General features: G+C 36.3%; 1 protein-coding gene and 1 pseudogene across 4 annotated transcripts in view; both read left to right on the top strand.

Annotated features, from left to right (window-relative positions):
- ANKRD31 (ankyrin repeat domain 31) overlaps nucleotides 1–25,007 on the top strand; it is a 141,632-nt gene that overhangs the window by 9,432 nt on the left and 107,193 nt on the right. The window lies entirely within an intron of this gene.
- On the top strand, nucleotides 15,570–15,688 carry LOC112480793 (annotated as a pseudogene).

Here is a 25,007-nt window from a genome sequence, read left to right as displayed (position 1 = left end):
CCCCGCACAAATTTATAGCCGGTTGACTAGAAGCACTTGTAACAGCTTGGTACTTGAGACTGACAGCTGAAGTGGGGCAGTCTCATGGGACTGACCCCTTAACTGTGGGAACTGACTCTAATTCCAAGTATATAGTGTCAGAATTAAACTGAATTGTAGAATGGCCAGCTGGTGTTGGAGAGTTGAAGTGATTTGGTGTCAGAAATATTGTAAATAAAAATAGCTCAGAGATACAGAGCAAAAAATGGAGAGGATGAGTTTGAATGACTCTGGATGCCTCCCGCTAGGACAAAGTAGGGCCAGCTTACTCAGCCAGGGGGTTGTGGCCTTGACCTGTAATAGTGACTCAAAAGGACAGGTACTGGTGGAATTAAGAACAGTAAGCTTTAAGAAAGAAAGAGACAATGCTTCAGAAGGATCGAGAATGATAGCTGTAGATAAAAAGGAGTTGGAAGGGCTTAAAGTATGGGCGGCGAGTTGACTGATGGCTCCAAGAGATGTTCTTGGCCAGCTGTGGGGATGAAGTCAAAGGCCTGAGAGGTAGAGTCAGAGGTAGAGCACATTAGCCATGTCAGAGCCCAGAATGGGTGACATACTAAGGGCCAGAGTAGGTGGTGAGGGACCAGTGTCAAAAAGAGAAGTAGGCTCTAGGTCATGTCCCTGAAAATAATTTTTTCGAAAGCCAATTTGTCAATTGACCAATTTGCTATAAGCTGTCAAACACCTTAAATGGGCCTGCAACAGTGTCAGCTTCCTAACTTTCAGAAACCAGAGCAAACTCCAGGGATATTGTAGGTCTGCCCATCTGATTGGGTTAAATTTCCTTAGCCTACCCCAGTTGGTTATCCACTGGTTGAACTCCAAAATTATTTTCCCACCAATTTATGGTAGTTTATATAGCTACGGAATTAAACAAAGAGAGAAATTTACAGAATTTCTTGAATTTTGAGAGCCCTCTTTGAACATCAGTGTTTGGGTAGTGGCTAGGGAGAAAAGTGCTGATGCATTTCCTGCCTCTTTATCTTCTATTCCTTTGGCCCACATCTCCAGAAGTATTTCCCATATGCTCTAGGCCAGCTTTATATTCACTCATGAACTACAGCTGTGGAAGTGAAACCTAGTAGTGGCAGATATAGATAGCACTTGTGGATTTGACCCTCTCCTGGCTGTGAGAAATGAATATTTATGTCTGGCTGCTAGCTCTGTGTTTACTCAGTCTAGCAAATTGCAGAGAAGTTTCAAATGCAGCACTTTATAGGAAGTATAGTATTTTTGTGGCTTCTTCCTACCAGGGTATTTTGGCTCTTGACTCGGCCGTCCTTGTGGAGACATCGTGCTCTTTGGCCTTCTTCCTTGGGGAGTTGTGAAGTTGAAAAGACTGTGTCTATTGATAGATACTGCTCTACACTCTGCTGTTCTCAGTAAATTATCATTAGTGAACTTAAGTGTTTGGAAGGTACAAAGCTCTCGTTATTGATCAGAGCATGCTGTGTGCACAGCTGTATACCATGCATGTTTGTGGGCGGAAGATTGGACTCATGCACAGAGGTTTGAAGATTCCTCCATATGTTTTGAAAACTATATTTGAGAAGTAAGCATACTGATTTGCAGCTTGGGAGAAGAAAACACAATAAGCTGGAAATAGGGGAGACATAGTACAGAAATAGAGAAAACCTATTTAGGATCAGGGCAGGAAAGCTGGACTTTCAAGAAAACGTAGACTCAGACGTCTCTCTCTGTCCTCCTATCCAGTGTCCTTGCTCTATAAATAGCTAAGAAAGCTAAGTAGATTTAGACTAGGACAATCTTAGAAGCAGACCAGATTAGAGACAGGTATCATGTGCCCCAAAGGAAAGAAAGACTGATTAAAAACATGAGGGAAGAGTCTCTTGAGGGGCTATGATCCAAGGGTCAATCCCTGAATACCTTATTGTTATTTCTTGCCCAGATTTGCCTGTTTTCTTAGACAAGAATCCCATCAGCCTTGTCTGTTTCAAAGTTGATTTCTCCTATTTCTGGTTCAATGTTATTTACCAGCTTCTTCTAGAAAAGTTTTCACCAGATCATGATTTTTGGCTTACAGCCCTCCTCACTGTTACCTGTGGGCTAACCACCCAGACCTAGTGCTTACTGGTTGGCCTAGTCTTGTAGCCGTTCAAAATCAATAATAAAGTAATGTCAGGGTAATAAATATTGGTCTGGAATATCTTAATACCTACTGCATAGTAGGAAAACTTGGGATAAAGGTGATAAGCTGAACACAAAAATCTCTTTTCTTTACTACTGTACAAAATCTACAAAAGACAGAGAGATAGAAATTTTCACCAGTAGTAATAAGGCAAGGGAATGAGTACAACTTTACTTTATAAACTTTGTAAAGTATTGGCCAAGGAACCAAACAAGGAACCTCTAACTCTTCCTCATTCTACCCCTAGCCCATCTCCACTGAGCAAGACAAATTAGGTAATTTAACCCCATCTTCCTTAATAACTTCTGATTAGAGAGAAATAGACTCTGGTGGCCAGAAGACAAAACAGGGAAAAGTCAAAGAACCCTGGAGAAAATCACAGGATATAAACAGAAGCAGGAATCATTACTGGGACTCATCATTTTCTTGATTCCATGCTGAATTAGGGAAGTGATCTGAAGCCAGGGAATAGATGCTGCACCAACCTGGTAGAGACTCTCTGGCTATAAGAAATCTCAGAAAATAGAACAAAGCCCAGGTACCATAACAGGTGCGTGCAGCCCCAGAAGGATTCTCCCTTCTTCCTTCTAGTGCCCTCAAACTGTAGAGAAACGAGTAGAACCCAGTGTTTAGCTTTAAAGTTCTTCTTCTTGGAGACAAATATGGGAAGAGTAAGAAAAACAACTTCTCCATATCATAGATCACGTATGTATAATGATATGAACAGAAGGCCCAAGAGCAGTGTTTCTCAGCTCAAGCACTTAACATTTTGGGCCAGATCATTCTTTCTTGTGGTGGAGGCAGGTATCTTTGCACTGTGGAATGTTTAGCAGCATCCTGACCTCTACCTGTTAGATGCTAGGAGCAAACACTGCTCAACCTCCTGCCCCAGCCGTGACAACCAAAAATGTCTCCAGTTGTTACCAAATGTTTTCTGGGGTGCATAATCACTCCAAGTTGAGAACCACTTCTCTGGAGACATGGCAGCCCACTTTAAACATAAGCAAGAAGAAAAAAATGGCATGGCAACTAGAGAAAGATGCCATATTAAAACAATAAATTAATTAAATTAAGGAAGCTAAGAAGCAAAAGATAATGTATCCACTCTAGAAAAAATATATAACTACTAACACAAGATATAAACAAAAAGAAGAAAATTCTCCTAAACTCTTTCTCATTATAGAACAATTTATTAACAATATAAATTCAATAAAACAAAAGTTCAAAGACTAGATAGTAAAATAACAGAATGGACTGAACAAAGAGAGTGCAGTGCTAAGGAAATGAATTGAGTTCCAAAATAATACCACTACTTATTAATAAATTATAAATGTCAAGGAACTGACTAGACAGGATTAAATATAGAATTACTGATAAATAGAAAAGCTTGAAATACCAAAGAAAATGCAGAGTATAAAAAAATTAAAGCAACTAGATAATGGGATATAAATATGTAGGACATAAAAGATCAGCTAACATAAGGATAAGCTGCTATCCTTCAAGTGAAGGATTCACCAAATGAACAAAATAAGTATTCAGAAACAAAATAGGATGTTGATAAATGACACTACTGGATGATGGATAGATGGTATTTCATTATATTATCCCCTCTACATTTAAGTTAAAATTTTTTTATAATAAGTTTTTTAAAGCATCCGAAGACATAATATAAAATTATATTTATGAACTCAGTGTATGGACTTGCCAGATGAAAAGGCATGCAATGGATCAGAAAAAAATAAAGAAGAATGATTACAATCAAGACATTGTCTGGTTCAGTTGCCAAACTTTAAAGAACTCTAGATTTCAAGGCCAAAAACCTAAGAGAAAAAAAAGATTTATATTAGATTTCTCTATAGCATCACTAAACACTAAAAGACAATGGAGTCATATCTACAACCTCTGAGAAAATGTATGACTCAAGAATATTATACCAAGTCAGGCTGAACTTCAGTTGTAAATCTGGCAAGCAGAAGTTCTTAAACTTCTGATAATGAAAGTACTCACGGAATATAACACTCCTGAGTCATTCTTTAAAAATTTATACATGATGAGTCCAGCTAATAAAAAAATGACTGGAAAATCAGTGTTAAAAGGCTAAAAGGAAATCTAATGCAAGAAGGAAATGGGAACATTTATACATTTTTTAAAAAGAAACATATATGACCCAAATCTACTGAAACCAAACAAGTTAACCTTCAAGTATAAAAACAATAGGCAGACTTATCGAAGATAAAGAAACTCAAGGAGTACAACACCCATGGGTGCTCTTGAAAATGTTACTTGTTGAAGAAATTCAGTGACCCAAGAAATGAATGAAAATAGAGAACTCAAGTATAGAGAGAATGTAGTCAAAGGACTGGTACATTTATGTCAATTTAAATATAAACACTATTATTGGCAGAAATTATGGTTATATAACTATAATAATATATTTTTGATTATGTAACCATGGTTACATAACTTTATAAATACATATTTGACTATAATTATAATCTCGGATAATGTAAAAAATATGTAACTAAGAAAAATTAGGTGATGGTTTGGAGTACAAAAAGAATACATAATTCAGTAAGATTGCTAATTCCTTCATATTTCCTAGGAAAAGTCAGTCAATATTTGATCTGTCAGGTGTTCTTTGACTACTGTGGAATCAAGCTAGAAATCAAAAAAAATCCCCCACACCCTGAAAATTAAATAGTACACCTTAACATATCCATGAGTCAAAGAAGATATCACAAAAGACATTGAAAAATCTTTTAAGCTGAATGATAGTACAGATTCAACAAATTTAAACTTATAGAAAATGGTTTAAGTGGTACTTAGAGAAAAACTTGTGCTTGTATCAGAAAAGAACAGAAGCCAAAAAACCAATTCAATTTCCTTCTCAAGAGGCTAGAAAAAGTACATCAGGTTAAACCTAAAGAAAACAGAAAGAAAGAAATAATAAAAATAAGAATATAAATCAGTAAAATAAAAAACAAAGTTACAATAGAGAAAACTAACAAAGCTTAAGGTTAGGTTTCTAAAAAAATAAGTTGAGAACCCCCTACCACGACTAAAAAAGAGAACAAATACAAATTAACAATGTTCAGAATTTTTTAAAAAGTCATCATTACTACATTGCGTTCATGTTAAAAAGATTGAGATAATATAAACAACTGTATGCCAATAAATTTGACAGTTTACACAAATAAGAAATTATTTGAGAATGAAAATATAATAGAAAATATGAGTAGTTGAATATAATGAAAATTGAGCCCATTATTAAACACTTTCCCACACAGAAAATCCCAAGCCCATATGACTTCACCAATGGATTCTTCCAAACATTTATTGAAGAAATAACCAAGTTTTACATAAAATATTCCAGAGAATTAGAACACTTTTCAACTTTTTAAAAATGAGCATAACCGTGATACCAATTCTTGAAAAGGACATTATAAGAAATAATTACATCCAATCTCTCTCAAGAACATGGATGCAAAAATCTTAAGAAAAATATTGCAAATTAAATGCTGTGAAATATAAAACGGTTAATAAATACACTATAACCAAGTGAAATTTAAACCAGGAATACAACAGTGGTTTAACATCTGAAAAGCAACTGTTTTAATTCACCATAGTAAGAGAAAAACTGTCATCTCAATAGATTTAAAACAAATATTTTATAAAATTCAATACTCACCCATGATATAAAAAAAATCTCTTGACAAACTAACAGTAGATGGGAATTCCCTATTTTGGTAAAGAACACTAAAACCCTATAGAAAATATTAGATCAGGAATATTACAAGAAAGCCTACTATCTACCAAATCTATTCAACATTTTACCAGAGGGCCTAGCCCTCTGGTAAAAGAATTAAAAGAATTAAAAGGCATAAATATTAGGAATAAAAACAACCATTATTTGCAGGTAATTTTATGTATTTAGGTAATCCAAAAAAAATCTATGGACAAACTATTAGAATTAATAAATAAACTTATCAAAGTCACTGACACAAGGGTAATATTTAAAAATCAATTGAATTTCTATATGCAAACTATAAATAAATAAAAATTGAACTTAAAAAAATATTTATAATAGCATCAAACTCACAAAACAAGTAATAAATCTCATAAAAGATATGCAAAAAGGTGAAACTACAAAACATTGAGATAAAGTAAACCTAGATAAATTAGATAAATGGAGGGTTCTACCATGTTCACAGATTGTAAGAGTCAGTATTTTAAATATGTCAACTCTCTTCACATGGATTCAGTGTAATCCTAATTTTACAAAACAGCCACATTTCTTCTTGTAGAAACTGATAAGCTAATTCTAAAGTTTATATAAAAATAGCCAAGGCAATCTTGAAGAACAAAATTGGAGTAATTACTCTGCTAGGTATCAAGATCTATTATAAACCTACAGTAATTAAGATAGTATAATATGGCACTAGGAAAGACATATAGACTATTGTAAAAGAACATAGTTCAGAGACAAATTCACACATAAATGGTCACTTGGTTTTTGACAAAGCTGACACTTCAGTGCAGTAAGGAAAGAATGGTCTTATCAATAAATATTTCTGGATCATTTCACAATCCATATAGCATATATATACATTTAATCTCAATCCAGATTAATTGCAGATCTAAATGTGAAAAGCATAGAAAAACATCTTTATGACGTTAGGGTAAGCAAAGATAAGGACACAAAATATACTAATCATGATAGAAAATATTTACGTAGATTTCATGAAGAGTAAGAATTTTTGTTTATTAAAAGACATCATAGGTTATGTTTATCAGTAATATGTTTATTAGTAATATGTTACAGCCACACAAAAAAAGTATGCTTGAAAAGAAAAAAAAAAATAGTTCTCTGTGTACTAAAGAATATTACCAGTCAGTTTAGCAGAGTGATTAATTCCTGAATTCTGGAGTCGGCCTGCCTGCTTTCACATTCAGCTCCACTTCTTACTTTCCTATGCCTTAGTTTCCTCATCTATAAAATGAAGATAATAATAGTACTTATCACTGGACTTGCTACAATGATTATTAAGTAGTTAATTTATGTAAATCATTTAGGAATAGAGTATGGCACAAAGTAAGCACTATATAAGTGCTTTCTTTTGTTATTGTTACTAATATGTTAGGATCTCCAATATAAAGTTTTTAAAAAGTGCTGAACACAGTGTATAATATCCTCTCTTTTGTGCAAAGGGAGTATGTAAAACTACATATTCAAGAGAGATACATAAGAAACCCTCCATAGCGAATAGGAAACAGGGCAGATGGAGCACATTGTTAACCTCTTTAGGTATTATGAATTTTGAACCATAATCGTGTTACCTATTCAGATAAATTATAGGAAGAGAGAGCATTAGCTATGGGGTCACAAGATTTATGTGCCATCCAGCTCCACCACGGCAACATTATTTCATTTCACAAGTGTTTTTTTTTTTTAACTTTTCCGAGGCTCAATTTCCTAAGAGTCACGAAGAAGCAGTGATTATTGTGAAAGCAAATTTATAAAGCATGTATCTGCTGGGACTCTGAGTTGTAAGTAACAGAAAATCCAATGCAAACTGGCTTGCCTCAAAAAGGAAATTTATTGACTCTCATTGCTGAAAAGTTCAGGAGGTAGATCTGACTTCTACTCAGCTAGATTCAGAACTCTAAAGACATCACCAGGTTTTATTTCTCTCCAGTTCTCTGCTCTGCCTTCTGCCACGTTGGCCTCCTTTTCTGGCTCCAAGTGCAGCCTTAACATCTTCAGTCTCTCCCTATTAGTGGCAAGATAGCTATGGGTACACCAGCCTCAAAAGCTTTCAGATTCAAGTTTAGCAAGAAGAGTAAGAATAGTTTCTGATAACTTCTATCAAAGTCTTGAGATTCACTCTAGTTGACCCAGCCCAAGTCATGATTCCATGGAGAGTGCATGGCTTTGATTCACTGGGCCTGATTCTGAAGGTGATACAGGTGACTTTCTAGAAAGATAATCTCATCAACGATATGTATTGGAGAGGTAAGTCAAGACGAGTGAGGAGGTATTACAGTCACACAAGTGAAAGATATTAAGTTGCACTAGTCCTGAGGTAGGAAATAAGTTTAATGATTGGTCTTAAAACATTGACTTCAAAAAGTAAAGCTCATTTTAAAAAAATAAAGGACTGTTCTAGATTAAGACTAAAGAGACAACTAAATGCAATGTATGAATACTTGACTGAATCCTAGTTCAAAAGAACAAAGCAACAAAACACATTCTTGGGACAACCGGGAAAATTTGAATTGGACTGGATACTATATGATATCATGAAATAACTGTTAATAATTTAAGTGCAGTAATTGTATGGTGGCTATCTAGGAGAATGCCTTATTCTTAGGAGATGCATGCTGAAGTATTGGGGATAAAGTATCATAATGTCTGCTTCTTATTTTCAAATGATTCAGAAGAAAAAAATGTATATGTAAATGACTGATAGAGGTAAAGTAAAAGTGTAGGATGCTAACAATTATTGATTCTAAGCAGTAGGATTCAGCTGTACATTTCATTACTTTTTCAACTTTTTTATGTTTGAAAATGTTCATAATTTTAAAAATTGGGGATGAAACATGGTCAGAAAATGAAGAGATTATTCTACATATTCCAGAACTCAATTTCCTTTCCAAGTTCTCAGATCTTTTAGTAGACTGAGTAGACTGAGAGTTCTCAGACTCTGAAATCATTCAGGAAAGGACAAGTAGGCAGAAAAGGTGAAAAATTACTATATAGAAGCAAAAGAGACTAAAAGGAAATTGTCAGAATGTGGTCAATAGCTGTCTGCATAGTTATCGTGCTTTTCTTTTTAATATGCTCCTTTGTAATTTTCTGTAATTTCCAAATTTTCTACAGTGATTGTTGATTATTTTTATAATGAGACAAAAGAAAAGAAATTTAATTAAATGAAAGTGATGTTAAAGTTAATTTATACACGTATAACAGTCTTTATGCTGACAAACACTGTATCTCCCAACATCAAACAACTGGGACATGGTTAAGTAGACAATAATATATCAAGACATGGAAGTTCATAAAAATATCTACTATGTGGATATATCACTATTTGGAAATTCATGTACAAAAGAAGGCTAAATAGAAAAATAACACAATATTTAAAAATGATGTAAAGTCACTTGTTGAATTAAGATTAGAATAATTATAGATATGTATTGAAAGATATCAAAAGATAAAATGTTTCTTTTTCATTCTAACATTTTTCAAGTATGAAATAGGGAAAATAGCATGACATTATGATCTCTATCAACTCGTACTCTGAAACATTCTTAATGTTCAGGTTTCAAACCACAAGCATTCATTCATTCAGCAAACAATTATTAAACATTTACTATTTATCAGGCATTGAAGACACAAAGATGAATAAGACCAAATTCTTGGCTTCAAGGAGCTAACAATCTGGTATTCTGAAACAAGTAAATTGATTATTATAATAAGGTAGGTTCTACAAGAGAGACATGAAAAATGCTGCAGAAGCTCCCAAGCTTCAGAATTTCCCATAATCTGCAGGACCTACTTATGGGAGCATACTACAGGCAACTCTAATGAAACATGATCAAAACCTAACTTGTGACTCCTCCTTCCTCCCACTTCCCCAGTCTGTTCTTCCTTTGGTATTATAGTATATCAGAACAAACCACAGATTGTGGCTATTTTTATAGGCCCCTTCTACTTGTGATAGGGAGCCCCCTCCCCAAAAGATCTTGCTGACTGCATAAGTCCTAGGTATTCCCTTATCCATTGGTTGCCACAGCGAACTGGATAAAGAGTGATCACCTGCTTAAAGGCAAACATTCCAGAAACGGACCAGCTATCTATTAAGTGCCCTGATAGGAAAGCTTTATTTCAATGGGGACAGTTTGAGGCCAGTTCTTTCTAGGAAATTTGAACTGTAGGTTTGAGAAAAGATCCAAGCAGTTGATGGTAGGAGCAGAATCCAAAAGACACTTAGAATGTGATACACAGAAGCCATGAGTAAGCAGAAACTTTGAGTGAGTAGTAGAGCTGAGGTACATGGTGAGGAAACTAATCGGTAGTAATAAGACAGGATCAGAAAGAAGTTATGACTATAAATATAAGGGCCCATCAAGCTGCTATAAGAACAAGGACATATTTTTAGGCTTTGGAGCCCTAACCGTCCTTACTATCCCAAAATCATGCTCCAGACTCTGCTACCCAGAAATCCAGACCTCCTTATTTTTACTCATAAACACAATAAACTTCCAATTCCTTAACCGTAACCTCAGTGACTCTATTCTTTTCTACAAAAATTGTCTACTGAATTCTCTTTCTACAGAGTCACCCAAAGCTGAAGTCTAAAAATTATCTTTTATTACTCCTCTAATCTCTTACCCCAAATCACTGAGTCCTGCACATTCTTCCTTTTGAATTTCTCTTAATCTATCCTCTCCATTTAACTCTATTAACCTGTTTCAGTTCTTATCACCATAATTTCTCATCGGATTTCCATACTGCCAGCTCCACTTTCCCACCTTTCATGCTCCCTTCACAGTGATTGGCTTTTTAGCAAATTTGTGAAAGGAGCCTAAATAGTCATTCTTTGAAAATGATTTGTTTACATAGAAGCCATAAAAGAATCTATGGAAAAAACTAGTAGAAATAATGCAACTTGGCAAAGTGGCTAAATATAATAAACCATTAAAAAAAATAGCTTTCCTCTATCAGAAAATATAAAAGAAGAATAATCCTGTTCATGATAGCAAACAAAATATTTAAAACATCATAAATAACTTTAAAAAATGTGCCATGAGAAGGAAAACAGCAAATGTCCGAGATCTACACACAATACAAATAAATGTCTCCATTAATTCTTATGATAAACCCCTAATTTTCTAAGATAATATGAATAAATCTTTGTTCTTTATAAATAAATCCTATTGATGTTCCTGGCTCAGGAGACTGAAGAGAATAAACACGTCAATTCAGCTCACATTAATATTTGGATTTAATGTAACCCCTATTAAAATTCCCATCAGGAATTGTCTGGGGAGGAAAGTACTTGACAAAATAATTCTAAAATTTATGTGAACTGCTAAGAATGGCAAGGAAAATTTTACAAAGAACATTTAGGATGATTAGGCCTCCCAGATAGCAAAATATTATAAAACCACGATAATTAAAGGTTTAAAAACAGCATAAGAATAAAAAAAATAATGAAACAGAAAAGGAAGCTCCCAAATAGACATTTGTATAAATAAACATTATAATATATAAAGGCAATTTAATATACATTATCATTCAATTGGGAAGAAATAGATTATTCAATAAATGATTGAGAGCAAGAGTTAGATATTGAAGAAAAAAACAATTATTTAAGATTTTGATGTCATCTATCAGTCTCTCTGTCTACCTAATCTATCCCAGACCACAACAACTGAAAGCATTCCTTAATACTTCCCACCCCAGGCCCCAGGTCCCAGACCCCAGGCCAGAGTCTGAGTTAAATGCCTCCCATTTAACATATTGCATTGTAATAATTGATTTACCTGTCTGTCACCCGAACTCAGACTGAGACAAAGAACAGGGAACAAAACAAGAGATACTATCTATACTATCTCTGTTAATGTCATATTAAATGCTCAGTAAATAAGAGTTAACACCAGAGGAGAGGGAACACTCGGTACCCAGGGGCATAAGTAAAGACTTCACTCAATAGCTTTTATTGCTCAACCAATAATTGATGGTTGGGTTACTCAAGACTTCCTTTTTTTTCTTTTTTAATTAGTTTCAAGTATACAGTACACTGGTTAGATATCTATGTAGTTTGTAAAATGGTCCCTCCCCCACTTGCTCACTCCCTCCCCTGACCCTCCTCCACCGAGCCAACATATTCATTCTAATTGCATTCCCTATGCCGTGCTCCCCATCCCCAGGACCATCCATCAACTACTAATTTGTACTTCTTTAACCCTTCACCCCATTCTCCCAGCCTCCCAAACCCCCCTCCCCTCTGTCCATCACCAAATTGTCCACAATAGTCTGTTTTTGATTATTTCGTTCTTTTTATTTCTTAGATTCCGCATATAAGTGAAATCATATAGTGTTTATCTTTCTCTGTCTGACTTAAATACCTTCTAGTTTCATCAAAGCAATATCTTTTTCCATCTCTTTCCTTTTAGTCTGTGTCTTTTAATCTTAAGTGAGTCTCTTGTAGGCAACATATGTAGGGATCTTGTTTTCTTATCCATTTAGCCACTCTATCTTTTGGTTGGAGCACTTAATTCTTTTCCATTTGAAGTACTTATTGATAGGAATGTAGTTGTTACCATTCTTTATTCCTGTTTTTGATACATTTTTTTTCTTCTAAAAGAAGTCCTTCCAACATTTCCTATAATACTGGCTTGGTGGCAATAAATTCCTTTAGCTTATTTTTGTCTGGGTAGCTCTTTATTTGTCCTTCAACTCTAAATGATAGCTTTGCTGGATAAAGCATTCTTGGTTGTAGATCCTGGGTCTTCATCCTGTCGAATATTTTGTGCCAAGCCCTTTTGTCTTGCAGAGTTTCTTTTGAGAAATCAGCTGCCAGTCTTATGGGTGTTCCCTTGTAGGTAACTATCTGTTTTTCTCTTGCTGCTTTTAATATTCTTTCTTTATACTTAACCTTTGGCATTTTAATTATAATGTGTCTTTGTGTGGGCCTCTTTGGATCCCTGATTTTTGAAATTCTCTGAGCTTCCTGGGGGTTTATGTCCATTTCCTTCACCAGGTTACGGAAGTTTTCCATCATTATTTCTTTAAACAGCTGTTCAGCATCTTGATTTTCTTCAGGTACACTGATCAGACAGATATGTGGACCCTTAATAGTATCCCATATGCTCCTTAATTTATTTTCATAGTCTTGGCATCTTATCTCTTGCCATTGTGATTGAGTGTCCTTGGCTTTCCCATCCTCTAGATAGAGCATTTGTTCCTTTTCTTTATTCACTTTGTTTATTCCTTTGTTTATTCCATCCAATATACTTCTTATTTCAGATAATGTGTTCTTCATTTCAGACTAGTTCCCTTTTATAATTTCCACTTCTATTTTTATGTTTTTTTAGCTCTTCGTTGAAGTTCTTGCTGAATTTAACCAAAAGATCATTGAACATCTTTATAACCAGTGTTTTGAACTCTGCATCTGTTAGGTTACTTGACTCCATTATATCTGGATCTCTGTTCTGTTCTCTCATATGGTTTCTGTTTCTTTGTCTTACCATTTTGGCTGCCTTTCCATGTCTGTTTCTATGTACTAAGCAAAGCTCCTCAGTCTTCTGGTCTTATTAGTGTTTTTGTGAAGTAGGTGTCAGTGGCACAGTTCTGAGAGGGGCTCAGCTACAGGCCAAATTTAGCTCAAGCCTCTGCCCTTTCAGGGCCACCTGTCAAGATTCAGCAAGCAATCTACAGATGCTGTGCTTATAGTTGCCTCAAATGGCCACACCAGAAACCGAGGCCAGCTGCCTCCAGTGTGAGTCGAGGTGCTCAGCAAGGAGCACCTGACTCACTGAGGGTAAACCTGGATGTGTCTTGGGCGGGGCTGCTAATTGGGGGAAGCAGGGTTTGTTCCCTTTGTAACTGCCGGTAACCCATAGCAACTCCCGCCACTTTGTAATGGTCTGAAGACAAATTAACCAATCAGCCCATGCTGAAAAGGGTCTATATAAGGTATATTGCAACTGAGCTCCGGGCCCAGATCTTCAGAGCACTAGCTCCTCTGGGACTGCTGGCATAATAAACCTGAGTTCTCCAACTCTCTGAGTGCTGCTTGGTTTCTCACCGGTCTGATTTTGGATCTTTTCTGCAACATTATGGGGCAAAATGATATACTGCAGCATCATTCACATAGCAAAAAATGCCCACTAGTAGGAAGCTAGTTAAATAAATTTGATACATCCGTACAATGGAATACCATACAACTTAAAAAGAATGGTTAAATCCTTTATGTGCTGGTGTGAAAAAGCTCCCAGATATATTTGAAGATAAAAAATGCAAACAACTCAACATAGTATGCTGTATTTTGTATAAAACAGGGAGAAATAGAATACATATTACCTTATTATGTATAAACAAACTTTGAAAGAATACATAAACCATTAGTAGTTAATCATGATTGTGGAGAGATTGGGTACTGGGCAGATTGTGGCAGTGCTGGAAGGGAGACTATTCCTTATATACATATACGCATATATAACATATAATATATATTTTATGATATATATAATGTGTTACCATTGTAAAAATTTTATATATATTCTCATGATCCCACATTTTCCCCCACACTAACCTCCTTCCTCTCACTTATAAACAAATTTCATGAATGGGCTTCATTTTTCCACTTCCTATAATATACTATTCAATCCATCGCTATCTACTTTTTGTCTACCACCACTGCCCTGCAATTGCTCTCATTTCCTTGCCAAAAAAACCCACATGTACTTTTCAGCCTTTTTCTTATTTCACCTGTTGGCTGCATTTGATCCTATTGACTGAGTCGTACTCTTCAGCCTCAGCTCTCACCACATCTACCCTCACATATTGTAGTCTAGTCTACTATTTTCTTTCCTCTCTCACTTCCTTATCTTCAAATATTCTATTATTTCTACCGAAAATAGTTTCTCCCCACCTCCTACACCCACCATCTTCTTTTCATATGGTGAAATCTAACTCATCCATTAGGTGACCATTTAGATGTCACCTTTACTAGGTAAACTTCTCTTACCTTTGGAGTGGATTAACTCCCATAGCACCCTGTACTTCCTTTATCACCTCATGTCTTACACTGTAGTACAATTGCTTGTCTAATTTCCTGCCTCTCCTACTAAACTGTAGTTCCTTGAGGAAAGGGATCTTGTCTGCTTTGTTCACCATTAACATACCTGGACAGGGCATGAAGCTCTGTGCCCCTTCCCACATACCTTACTCTATTCGTCTCTTCCATCTGGCTGTTTCCGGGTTGTATTCTTTTATAATAAATGGTAATCTAGTAAGTAAACTGTTTTCCTGAGTTCTGTGAGCTATACTAGCAAACGATCAAACTTGAAGAGTGGGTTGTGGGAACCTCTGACTTATAGCCTATTGGTCAGAAGCACAAGCGACAACTAGGACTTGTGATTAGTGTCTGAAGTGGGGCAGTCTTATAGGACTAAGCCCTTAACCTGTGGGATCTGATGCTATCTCCAGGTAGATAGTGTCAGAATTGAGTTAAATTGTAGGACACCCAGCTCATGTCAAAGAATTGTGTTGTGGGGAAAATTCCTACATATCTGGTGGTCAGTGTTCTGAAAGTAGAGTGTGAGAATAAAAAAGAAAGATGAGAATTTTTCCTTTTCAAGAGGGTTTGGAGTCTATGGCCATGCTACCCCAAACAAGTCCGATCCCTTCTGATCTCAGAAGCTAAGCAGGGTTGGGCCTGGTTAGTACTTGGATGGGAGACCACCTAGGAAGACCAGGTGCTTTAGGCATAAAAAATAAAAATATAAAAATGAAAAAAATAAGGGATTGTAAGCTGACAAGGTCCTTGCAATCTGTGAGGTCAACCAAGGGTTGTCTTGCCTAAAAGAAAAAAAAGAGGGGTTGGGGGGACACCTTTACAAGTTTATGTCCTGCTTTTAGACAAACAAGAGAGGGCAAAGATATTCTTGTATCTGATTCTTTTCAGTTGCTTTCAGTTCAAAATAATCTATAGGCCAATGTGGAATATTTGGCAGTGGCATATTCTGCTCTCCTTCAGTATCTTGCCACATGGTATTTCAAGGTTCATCAGAAACTTGGACTATATTAATTTAGAACTCTTCTCAATTTTGATATACTACTCAATTCTCAATATTATAAATGTTTTTTTTCAAAAGTGTATCCTAGCTTTTAGATTAGTTTTATAAAAGAGAATGTTCTTTCACTGTTAGATGGATCCAAATATTATTTGTGTTTGACTTCAGATCAGTTTAAACTCATCGAAGATCTCTGCACTCCACAGTCACAGAAACTTGGAACATGATTCTTAATCATTAACATCTGAATTCTGGATTTTCAGAAATGGTGACTTAATTTCCACCCAGCAGCTATGCAGTCTATCAAAATCTATAATTTCATTGAACTAATGGGAATTAGCCAATGAGAAAGATCTATTTCTTCAATTTCTTTTTGAATAAATTACCTGTCTAATTTGTGTTTGAAAACCCATATTCCCTCAAACAACAATCTTGACCCAATGGGATCTCAACTGATTTGGTCTTTCCCAACTTTTTCCGTTCAAAAGGTCTTAAGCTTCAGAGCATAGGCTGTGTTAGACCTCAGAGCAAATCTATTCTCCTCTTCCCCATCACCTTTCTACCCACTTAGTATTTCTATGACTTGGGACAAGTTGCCTAACTTCTCTAAATCCCTTTCCTCACCTGTAACATCAGATGACGCAGGATTGTTGTGAGGTTGATTGTAGGTGTAGTAATTGACATGTTATTGCTCAATAAATGGCAATAACTGTAACTCTATCTTAGAACATTCCCAAACAATGTCTTCTGGATTCTTTACAATTTAGCCATTTGACAGCTTTCAGACAAACTATGCCTCCACTTTTTGCCTTAACTTCTTCAGAGCGAGAGCATAAACTATATTTATCCAGCAAGTTCAAGCAAGTCTTACTGTGGTGGAGCAGAGGGCCTCAAGAATTGCAGAAATCCCTGGGGAAAAACCTCATCCTGAACCTAATGAGTTAGGCCACCAGAGAGAGCTTGGGCTGAAAGGATTAGGTTTCACGGGAAGGGGCAGTTCTGAAGTCAGCAGGCTATACATGGACTTAACCTTTTTCAAGGAGGAAAAGTGAAGAAGGAAAAAGTTCTGTGCCAATTTAGCCTCAGTGCCATTCTTGAATCAATGAAGTATAAGTAGTGTGAAGTGTTGGAGCAGAGGACGTGACAGCTGTAGTTGGGGGATCTGTGAAGTCAATACCAGGAGCCTGAGAAAGCCTCAGAAACCTGAAGTAGAACCACACCAGTGGCAGGCAATGTTAAGTAATGGCCTAAGATTCTTCACCCAATACATGGGCAGATAAAGAGAACAGTGAGGCACCCCAAATGACTTCTTGAACTATTTGAAGGGGATTTGAATTGATGAAGGAAGAGCATTCACCCAATTTACCAGGGGCAGTGGAATGGAGGATTTCTGTTTGAAATTATTTTGGCCCTGCTTCTAACTAGCATGACTTGGAGAAGGTGAGTTTTATAATCAACTGGCACCAGATAAATAATACAAATATAAGTAACCCTATTATGGCCACTTTCTTTATCATAAAATAAACTTGTTCAGCAAAATGTGCACACTGCGCAAATGAATGGTGCAATGGCAGCTTGGACACCTAGCTTCACTTTGACCTGAATATGTGTTGAAATTAAGAAAAAACTTATGTCTTATTCTCGAGAAGCTTTTTCATGTTTAGGCTAGAGTTTTCTACACAATCACATGGGATGCTTACTAAAAAGACAAACTGTTGAGCCTTTCTCCTGGGTGATTAGGCCTTGTTAATTAACATATGAGAGCTAATTGTATATTTTTAAGTGTCCTACTAAAAACCTAAGGTGTGTGCCGTAAGTGAAGTGTGTCACGCAAGCTGCACTGATATAAGGCGTCAGGAACTCAATGAAAGGACTCCAAAACACCACCCCCTTCACTCTGTCAAAACTCAAAATTACACTCAGTCATGTTATCTCTTAACATGAGAAGAGGGGGAAGAAGAATGAAGAATGTCTCTTATCCCTCTTTGTCCCAGGATGGGATTAATTCATCCACTGTTCTTTACAACTTTTCTTGGCCAACATATGAAAGCTACTTGGCATTTCTGCATTGGTTCCTTAAATCTCTATTCGAGACTTGGGGCACTTAATTGTCACAGGAACCCTCCTTAAGAAGACAAATAGAAGGGTATATATTACAGAGTCTAAAGGTAGATGTAAGCTAGGGCAAGTAGAAACTGAATCTGCATTGTCATCAGGATCTATTGCTTGAACCAAAAAGGCCCCTGACGTGTTTGGCTTGATCAAGATCCCTTTTAAACCTATAGTATCCTCAACCAGATTTAGGAGTCCAGAAAATAACCCTTTTCCCATTTTTCCTATCTGCTTCAGCCACATCCTACAGAAATATCCTTATTCTGTATCTTATGGGTGAAGGTTCAGGCCTATTTGGGTCATGCTTAAGTTCAGAGGGCTTAAAGCTTCTCAAACTTTAGTGTGCCTGTAATATCCTAGGGTGGAGTTGCTTAATATACATATAGGAATAAGTCACCCCCAGGTGTTGATTTCCTAGGTCTAGAAAGGGGCCTGAGTAATTTGCATTTTTAAAAAAGTACCCTAGGTGATTTTGGTGCATGAGATCAATGGATCTCTCTTAGAGAAATACAGGCCTAAATGTCTGTAGGTAGATAAGAAGAAAAGACCACATATGAGTTTTAGAAACATAATTCAGAAGTCAGAGTAAAAAAATTGGAATCAACATTTTGGAAAGCTATTGGAGTATGGTTTTCAAACTTTCTGGTTGTGACCAACTATAAAATATATAATTTACATCACAGTAATACATATGTATAAAAAACAAAAATACACTTTCAAAATAGTATTCTTACATTATGAAATGCATGCCGATTCTCTATTCTTTTTTAATTCTATTTTCAGCTCCTCAGTATGGAATTTTGTCTTGAAAGGCAGCTTTCCCTGGTTGTCTTTAGAAGTTCATGTGGCCCAGGCTGCTTGAGCCCTTTTCAGACTTTACTAAGGATGGTTGTGCTCACCTTCTATTGCATTGGACAGCACCCTTCTCAGTTTCGGCGGCTATTCTGAAATGGGCCCATCATGTTTTCCAGTGATTCTCTCTTGGCTGTTTGGGGGATTTCCTGTTCTCAGGTCTGCCAGACACTCCCATTTCTTTCTGTTTCTTCCTGCACAGACCCTGATACAACACAGCTCTTGCAGCTGTGGGTGTTTATTGCCACCCATTTGTATTTCAGTCCCTGAAGAGACTTTGCCACTTGGTTGTGTTGTAAATGTTGTCCATGAATTTTTTGGTTTTGCCATCTAGTTTTTCTGTTTTCCTGTGGGAATTTGGAGAGATTAAAAACTGGTACTGCCACTGCCACTGCCATTTTCACTTTCACTTTCTTGATAGTGTTACATAATCTGTGTTTAAAAAATATATTTTGAATAGTTCTGTCTTTTCCTTAGAGCTATATAAATAAGCATGTTCTCTCATACTTACCTCCTTTGTTGGCTAAAACTTTTGTTTTTGAGTACTATTTGTTGATATTTGCAAGTATATTCATTTGTTTTTGCTGCTGTATTTATTATATGAGTATATCACAATTTATTTATTGATTCTCCTGTTAATAAACTTTTTCAGTTATTGCTAATTATAGATAAAGTTTTGGTGAATATTCTCTACTTGTCTCCTTACACATGTGTAAGATCTTCCAAGGGAACATACCTAGGTAGATGTGAAATATTACTTTTAATTTCAATTTTCATTTTCCTAATTACAAATGAAGTTGAGTATCTTTTCATCTGTTACCCACTAATCACATTTCCTCTTATGTGAAATGCCTGTTCGTGACATTTACACATTTTCCTACAGGATTGATTCTTTTCCTTATTCATTTAAAAGAGTTCTTTATATACTTTGGACATTAATAATTTCCTGGTTATATGTTCTACAAATATTTTCTCCCAGTTTGTACATTGCTGTATTTGCTTTCTTCTTGTCTTTTCAAAGAACACAGTTCTTAGTTTCTATGTAATAAATTTTATCAACTTTTTCTTAATAAATCTTGCTTTTTGTACCTTATTTATGAAATCTCTTCCTACTTTGAGATTATAAAGATATTCTACATTTTCCTCTAAATGTTTTAAAATTTGGCTTTTTTCATTGATTAATATGGAAATGACTTTTGTGTATAGTTTGAGGTATACACTCAATTTAATATTTTGTACACAAATAACTGTTCTGACACCATTTCTTCAGTATTTCCCCTTCCCTACTGTTCTGCATTGTCAAGCATTTACATACATGCATGGACTTTGTTATGGGATTCTCATTCTCTTTCACTGAGCTATTTGTATATTTTTGCTCTAGTAGATCATGATATTTTAATTAACAGAGCTTTAAATATCTGATAGAGCAAGTCCTTCCTTTCCTCGACTTTATATTTGCTGTTTTCCCACCTTAGTCTAAGAATTCTTCAATAATGACTCTATTTCCCTCCCACAAGCCAAATTGGAACAAAGATGGTCCCCAATTGCAAAACTAGGTTTTCTAGCTCAGTGTAGAGCTCAGCCCAGCACCATGTACTGATAGCAGGTATTTGTTTCCTAGGTATACATGGGAATGCTGATACTATTATCTAGGCTTTATGGATTTTTTCTATGAGTGAAAGCATTTTCACAAATAATTATCAATTGATTATAGAGAAATGTGTATGAAGATTGCAGGGACTGAATTAATCTCTAATTTGTTGCTACAGAAATTAAGGCAGAGAGAGATTAGGGAAAGTTTTTAAGGTAATAGAGTTAAGTAGTAATGAGCCTAAAGGTCCAGGGTGCCTGAGTTCAGGTCATCCTCCTCCTTGGTACTGGATAATATTGAGAGAGTGTCCTCTTATATTATAAAGATCAAAATGAAGATTACTTTTAGGAATGTATCACTGGCTTTCTAGGGAGTTGCTTTTCTTAGGACTCAAGTTTTGGTGAGGACTCGGGGTGGGGAGGGGGGCGGGTTACAACCATGTTTTCTTCATCCACATCTAAAGATTAAAGTTGGGAGCTTCTTTTCTCTTACTCATCAGCTACCACACGTCACCTACCTAGGTCCAGAACTTCCAGTGAAAGTGAGATGGGAGCGGTAATGCAGCAAATCAAAGGAAAAAAAGGCAAAGATCTTTGAGGATGGGATGGGTACCTCACACAGGCTTGAGGGGTCACAAGAAACTTACCTTTTGGTTAAGAGAACAATGACTGGAGTGCTATTATCTGTAAACCTACCAGTTTCTGTAATTTTGCTTTACTCTTCTTTCTGTGCTCCCTCCCTACTCCTTCCCTTCTGTTCTCTCTTCTCTTTTCCTCTCTGCTTATATTCCCAGAAGCTTCTGTTTCTTACGGATGCCATTCTACCCAAATTCTTCCTTTTGGCTTTGGAGATTTTGACACTGCTCTGGTCTCCTTATGACCTTTCGTGTGGTTCTTCATGATAATGCCCATAATATAAAGTAGTAATAAATATTGTTTATATTCACAGCAAGCTAGTTGAGGAAATGCCAGTTATATTTTATCTTGTGTTTACATACACATCCATGTAGGTAAAGTTATTAAATCACAGGAGACATTCTATTTGTCTTAAGGATTTAAGATTTTTTTTGCTAAGTCAGATTTGTCATCAAAACTGTTGCCCTTTAAATTATGTAGGAAAATGTTCGACTTGTCCTGACTTTAAATACCCACTAGATATTGCTAAAGAGGTGTGGAAAAAACAAACTTCATTTTTCATCCAAGGCTTCTGCGCTACTGAAGAGCTGTCAGAAATAGTAAAAATACAAGCCTAAACACAGAAATGGGAAATATATCTTCAAAAGATAGGAAGAAAGTAAAACTGACTAAGGAGGACTGAATATTCAAAGGCCATGTTGGCATAGTTGAAACTTGTGCATTAATATTTTGACATCTGTTTATCAGCTAAATGGCAATGTTAAATCTTTAGAGATTATCCTTCCAAGGGCATCTGAAATGTAACTAAATTTTCAAATCAGGCATCAAAAAATAGTACAAACATTCTTGGCATCCTATTTTTTTTTAATTTTTAAAATAGCCATTTTCTGTTTATAAAAGTATTACATTACCATTTAAGCAATTAGGAAAATGTAGAAAATTATAATGAAGAAAATAATTACCCAGAACTCTGGGTAATTATTTTGAAAAGTGGGCAAAAAATTTGAACACTCTCTTCACAAAAGACATACAAACAGCCAAAAAGCAGATGGAAATTCAGTATCATTAGCTATCAGGAGAAGGCAAATTAGAACCACAATAAGATACTACTTCACACCCATTCTAATGGCTAACACATTAAAGATTCACAACACTATCTGTGAAGATGTGGAGCAAATGGAGCTTTTATAAATCGCTGGTAGGAGTGGTACTCCACTGGAGTACTGAAAGGCAGTTTCTTATAAAGTTAAACATATACCTACCATATGACTCAGCAGTTTTACTCTTTAGGTATTTACCTAAGACAAATGAAAACATATCCACAAAAAGACTTCAACAGAAGGTTTATCGCAGCCTTATTTATAATAGCCCCCAAACTGGAAATAACTCAAATGTTCATCAACAGGAGAATGGACTAAACAAATGTGGTATGTTCATAAAATGAAACAGTACTCAGCAATATAAAGGAATGAATTGATACAAACGACATGAGTGAATCTGAAAAACATTAAACCTAGTAAAAGAAGGTGGTTTAAAAAGATGCATACAGCATGATTCCTATGGTGATAGGAAAACTACGTGATAGAAATCAGAAAGCATTTGTTTGGGGATAGGTATTGAGGAAAGGGCAGAAAAGATGGGAATATTCTTTATTTTGTTTTAAGTGGAAGATACCCCACCCCCTGCACACACATATATATGTTCAAAATCATTGAACTGTATTATTTTACTACAGCAAAATTCTGATTAACCTCTTGTGGCTGGGATTTTTATGTCTTTTTCTACATTGACAGACCTGCTAATACATTAGTCTAAAAATGTTTACAAGGCTGTTTCAGTCATACACAAAGAAGGTCCTAGTACTGTGTATAAATTTGGCAATCAGTCCAAAACCAATTAAAATTTGTATTTGTATTATTTATTTATGTAAATTATACTTTTAAGATTTGAGCTATTGTTTGCATATTACATTTTCTCCACCTACAATTCCTATTTTAAGGGTCTTTCCCTTACTGGCCTTGCTGTCTAATGGATGAAGCAGACAATAAACAAGTACATGAGTAAATGAGATAATTCAGAGAGTGACATGTGCCTGAAAGAAAAAATAGTTGCTGAGATAGAGGGCATGGTTAGAGATGGCCCCTCTGAGGAGGTGACATTTGACCTGAGACCTAAAGGATGAACATAAGTGCAAAGGCTCCGAGACATCCTAAAAAAACAGGAAGAAGGCCTGTGTGCTTGGAGCTGGGGAGAATGGTATGAAATGAGGCTTGAGTGCTAGGGAAGTAGCATATGTACAAGGTGTAATGTAACGAGACTTGTTTGAAAGTGTGGATTTAGAAAAATCTTACTCTTTTGTGGTTACACAATATATTTTGCTTTATAATTAAAATTCTTTCCTGCCTATAGCTTCCAATCATTTATATCCTCTCCAGGTTATTTTAGATCCTGAAACTGTGAGAGATGAGACTTTCATGGAAGATTTGATTTATCATAAATATAACATGAATCTCTGAGAGTAAATCCAATGACCACTTTTCACTTAATATTTCCCTCGCCAAAATAAAGCCATATAAACTGTTACACTAAATATTCTATAAGTATTTAAAAATACATTTTCCAAAAAGAACTTTCATTTTCTCAAAGATTTAGACATTATTTAGAAAAATAATTATCTAAATAGTAAAATAATAAGAATAATAGTGAAAATAGTGAGTTGGAGAGTCAGAAAGCCCTAGTTCCATCCATTTACTCACATACCTTTAAAGACCCAACATGTGCTAGATGCTGGAGCTTCCAAGGTGAATACTAAACGCTTTGTGTAAGGGGTTCTGTCTAATCCTGAATCTTCCTCTCATTTGGCAGGTGGAGCTCACTTGGCTTTGTTTTGAATTAGCTTGAATTAAAAACTTTCAAAACAGATTGAAACACATCCAATATAGAAAAACCTATTCATTTAAAAATAATTGGCTACCTTTGGAGGTTGCAAGGTACTATTATTCTAAAAAATTAATAAAGGGAAAAATAAAGCATTTATTCCGCCTTTCCTACACAATCCGTATTACGGGGTAACCAAAGAGTTGATGGGGGAAAAGTACAAATACATCAGTTAGATTAGTTGATTGTCAAAAAATTCCTGATAAACATTTTTGTTTTGCTCCTCCCCCCCACCTTCAGGGGACGCTTGCGGGAGGAGTGTCAAAGGGATTAAGTAGAAAGTCAGTATTTACTGGACTGCAAAAACGCCCTTTGGGTCTAGGGTAACATTCTGGCTTCGGAATGTCGTACTGAGACCTGGGGTTCTTTCCGGTTGCTCTCAGAGCATCGGGTGCACAGCAGGTGATACGACCCAGGCTTTCCCCCTGCCAATGGCGTTAGGCGGGCTCGGCCTGCAGTGTCTATAGCACCGCAGCCTACCTTGTCCCCGCGGCTACAACCCCAAACCCCACTCCGCTCAGCCAAAGAATAGGATGCTTAAAGAATTCGAAAGCAGATGCGGCAGGCTGCCACGCCCAGCACAACGCGGAAACCCAGCACCGACTGACGCGCGCCGCCGGCTACTTCCGGCCACGGAGGCGAAGGCGGGAGGGGGAGGGGCGCACGCGGCGCGCGACTCCGACTGCGGCGCGCTGCTCCCCCTGCCGGCGGCGTGCGGCAATGCGGCCAAGCGGCACGGCCTAGCCCAGGACGCCTCTCGTGATCGCTCTGTGCTCTCAGCTGTGCAAGGCCCCGCTCCCGCCACAAATTTTATTTTTAACTCACAATTTCTTTCGGCGCTCAGAGTGTCCTTTTCTTTCTTTCTAACCACCCCCCCCCTTTTTTA

Source organism: Pteropus alecto, unplaced genomic scaffold (genome assembly GCF_000325575.1).
Source record: "Pteropus alecto unplaced genomic scaffold, ASM32557v1 scaffold20, whole genome shotgun sequence".
NCBI lineage: Eukaryota > Metazoa > Chordata > Mammalia > Chiroptera > Pteropodidae > Pteropus > Pteropus alecto.
The sequence above is the reverse complement of the archived record's forward strand: the minus strand, read 5'-3'. Positions and strand labels throughout refer to the sequence as shown.